The sequence below is a fragment of the Octodon degus genome, unplaced genomic scaffold, assembly GCF_000260255.1.
Source record: "Octodon degus isolate 3935 unplaced genomic scaffold, OctDeg1.0 scaffold00100, whole genome shotgun sequence".
Classification (NCBI taxonomy): Eukaryota; Metazoa; Chordata; class Mammalia; order Rodentia; family Octodontidae; genus Octodon; species Octodon degus.
The window spans coordinates 6,974,402-6,978,785 of record NW_004524676.1 but is presented as its reverse complement, the minus strand read 5'-3'; positions in this window follow the sequence as shown (position 1 = coordinate 6,978,785).

The following is a 4,384-nucleotide window of genomic DNA, read 5'->3' as shown; positions in this document are numbered from 1 at the left end:
CCAGGCGGGGTCACCCTTGGCCTGTGCTCTCGACCCTGACGTCACCTGCACCTTTACTTCCCAGAGAGGGGGCGGCTGCTCCGCCCTGGCCCAGGCACCAGCTCCTGTCCTCAGACATGGCTCTTGTCATTATGATGGCCCCCAAGCCAGCAGGCTCAAGCGATCCTCGTGCCTCAGCCTCCCAAGCAGCTCACCATACCCTTCACCACGGCCAGTTCAGACATTTGAATGTTAAGGACCCTCCAAAGCAGGACTTTCCTTTTTTCTTTTTCTTTTCTTTCTTTCTGTTTTACAATAACCCGTAACAATAGTCACAGTACACAATTAATAAAAACATACCTGTGCACACACACACCCTCTAGAATAATACCATCACTGTTAGTAGTACATTGATATTTTTATTTGGATCTAATACTTTTTTTAAAAAGTCTGATCAGGATGCACTAAATATTTTCATAATTCATGTAATTCAATAATGGGTCATTACTTTTTTTTTTTTTTTTTCTTTTGGAGTACTGGGGATTGAACTCAGGACCCTGCGCTTGCCAGGCAGGCACTCACTGTACTGAACTATCTCCCCAGCCTGATCGTTGCCTTTCTTTTGAAAAACGCTTCACTAGGGGGCCTGCCCCTTAGCTCAGTTCTTTAAGTGGCTGCTTCAACAAAGCAGTCAGGCTCAGGTTGCTGTGGTTTGATCCCCACAACTCAAGCCAGCCAAACCTGCCCTGAAGGCATTCGGAGCAAAAAAAAAAAACCCTTCTGAAAAACACTTCGCTGGTGCACAGCCTTCTCGCACAGCTTGCCCCTGAGGAAGGCTCCACCGCGGAGGCAAGTCGCTGAACTTCTGTCCTCCAGCCGCAGGCGGAGGAGCTGGGCCGACCAGCGAGACCCGCCGCTGCGCTGGAGCCGGCTGGCGAGCCTTTGCCTGCCTTGAGTTCTGGTTCAGTTGTTCTGATGCGGGGGCTGTGTACGCTGTTTCATTTTGTTTTGCTTTTCAGTGCCAGGGATGGAGCCCAGGGCCTCCTATGTGCTGGGCCGGGGCCCAGCCAATGAGCCACAACTCTTGCCTTTTTAAAAAAAAAAACAAAAAACTACACAGTTTGCTAGATGTGTCACCAGAATTAGCAATCGCTGGATGAGATAATGACTAAATTTTCTCTCAGGCAAAACTTCTAGGTTATTCTGAGACAATGACTGTGTTACGTATTTGTTAACATTTAAAAATATATTATTTTATAATTTAACTTTTTTTATTTTTGTGACGAGAAAAGGGCATAAACCCCGGGGAAGCGTCCCTTACACAATGATGCTCACATTCCCGCTGCAAAAGGAGCTGGAGAGAGGCCAGCAGCCTCGAGCCCCAGGCCCCGCCCTGCCGGGGGTCCCGCCGCGGCCACGCAGGGCGGCAGGTCGCTCCAGCACAAGGTCTCAGAGCCCGGCTGTGCCGTCCTGGGGGCTGCGCTTGCGCCGTCCTCAGCGGGATGCGTCCGGGCCGCGCCAGCCCCACCCAGCCGCTCTGCCTTCCTGCGCCCGCCTCCCTTTTGCGGACTGAGCCCACATTCGGCGTTTGCTCCTCCCCAGCCGTAATTCTGTCCTTAAATGTTTGAGTCACATTCCAAGTTGGTTACAAATCTCCCGGAAGGTGATCGGTTACATGGTGGTGGCCTGGACAACAGAGAAGTGTCCTGTTTCACTCAGACATTTCCCCAGCCCTTTGGGGTGCCCTTCGGTGTTCTAAGGACCACGAATGCGGCCGCTGTTGATGGCCTGCAACCCCTGGAGCAGCTCCTGGCATCGTCCCATACTGCAGCTTCAGCCTTTGGATGCCACCACAGTGGCATTCATTTCAGTCACTGTTGTGAAGGGCATAATTATAACTCATAAAACAGGTGACTCTATACGGTGGGAACTTTACTTACTATGTTAATCTGAAGCTTCAAATAGACATAATCCTTGGAGTAGGCTGCTGCGGCAAACCAGCTCTCTCTGGTCAGTCTCTATCGTTAGCAGGACTTCAGGGCCCACGTTCGGGAACACAGGAGTGAGGACTTAGTAAGGGTGAATTAATTCATCCCAGGAACAATTTTCTTGAATACTTTCATATAATGTAGCTTTCTTATCTAAATTGTCTCTAGCCATGAACATATAATGTCTTGACTATTATAAAATAAACATTTTTATTGACTTAACAAATGTGCACTTACCAGGAACCTTATAGAAGACTAGTAGACCTGTATGCCGCTTGCCAGCTCACAGCAGTCTCAGTTTGATGTATAAACATTTATTGGTTGGTTAGGAAAGATACAATCCCGTAAGGAAGACGACGTCCACATGCAGAAGTTATTTCTACTCTTATTATTAATTATTAACTGGCTTTTGAACCAGTTTTATGCCAAGACGGCTTCTCCTCCATCTGTAAATTCTTGTCCACCTGCTCTCCGCTGCCATCACGCCTCTAACTTTATTTCCTGTTGAGACCGGGGCTCTTGGGTGGCTCCAAAGACCTGGCTGTCCGGGACCACCCGGCAGGTGGGCATCACTTCTCTTGCCCTCATCTGGGTCCCTGTTGCAGAGCCCCAGTTAACTGGCAGGGGAGACCAGGGCCACCCACTGTCACACCTCCCGGTGGGCAGACGTCTGTGGGAGATGGGTTGCAGGGTAAGGAGAGAGCCGCACTGACGGGGGAGGGCTGTTTACAATCGAAACGTTCAAGGAATGGCAGAGTGAAAAGCTGCCGCTTTTCTAACCCACATGAGAGTCATGCTTGAAGCAGGCATCACCAACAGGGGCTAAGACCATAAAGGGAGAGACTGATGACAGGTTGGTTCTGTACACGGTTCTCATGAGCCACGTGAGCCACGTGCTGGAAGACGTAACTGACACGTAGGCCTCCAGCCGGCTTCCCTTTTACCCGGTGACCAAGAGCAGCATTGAGTGCAGGGGAAGGCCCTGCCCGGTGTCCTGCTAGGTGACAATGCAGGGCGGCCTACTTCTGCTACCAAGTATTCTACCCAGAACACCTCATTTGAATTCCGCAAGCCTTTGGAGTGTCCATTCATATCATAGGAAACATGTGGGTAGAGTAAAAGTGGGGTGATGCCGCTGAAGAAATTGGACTCCAAAAGCAGGGCCTTCAATAGGACAAGGCTTTTCAGCAGATCAGTGATTGACAGAAAGACAAGGTGTATTGGGGCTTTTTTCTAGATTAGAAGAGATTTCTGGAGATATAATTGTGGCAATGAATAACTCCTTAGTGCATCTGAGCTCGAATGTGTCCACGTTTTGGGGACTGGGTATCAGATGATATCCCAAGTTATGTCAGTTATTTTGGCTGTAATACCAAGTGTTTGGTTGTGTAGGGTTTATTTCCGAATACTTAGCGATGACGTATTATGAAGACATTACTTTAAATAATCGACAAAGCTGGGTATGGCGGCAGGGGACTTTACACCCAGCGCTCTGGATCACAGCGCGAGCTCAGCCTGGGCTATCTAGCGACGCAGAACTTGTCTCAAATTAAAATGTGAAAAAGAGGCCTGGGGATACCCGAGTGAGACAGCCAGGGTTCAATCCCCTTTACCACAAAAATAAACAAGCTTCAAAAAAAAAAAAAAAAAAAAAAAAAAAAAAAAAAAAAAAAAGATGAACCATAGCAAAAAGTTAGTGATGGTTGAACACTTCCATACTTTTTCCGCTTTAAGGTGACAAAACGTCCAATGGTGGTCTTCAGAACATGGGCCCCATCACGCGAGAATGACCAGCGACCTACAGTCCAGGCCCCACTCCGGACACGCTGGCCTGAGACTTTGGGGTGCACAGGCTGCAGCAGCGGGTTTCGGGCAGCCCTCGGGGGCCTCGGTGCGCCCGACCAACGTTGCGAACCTGTGCGAGGACGCGAAGCCGCGAGGGCTGGAGTGGACGCCAGCGGAGGGTCAGTCTCTCCGTGATGTAACTGCTGAGGCGAGACAGAAGACCGCAAACTACCTGCCAGAAATCAGCCCAAGCGAGACTCGGGGATGACGCGGGCAGACGCGGGCTCGAGCCGCCGCACGTGGGCGGCCGCACTGGGGCCGGAGGAGGCTCGGACCCGGCCCCTTCTCGCCTGCGCAGGCTGCCCGGAGGCCGCCCCGGCGGCGCACGCATAACTGGGCAAACCATTACAGGGCTGCGTTAGAAAAGGGCTTGCTACCGCAGCACCACTCATGAGATTTTTGTTTAACAGTTCTTCTTCACTTACCTTCTCCTTGTACTTATTACTCTTTTTTTTATTTATTTGTTTGTTTGTTTATTTTGTGTGTGGCCAGTTCAGCCCACCAGGGGGCAGGCTGGCTGGCATGTGGTGCTGGGGGATCGAACCGCGGTCCCTGCGCTTTGCTAAGCTTGT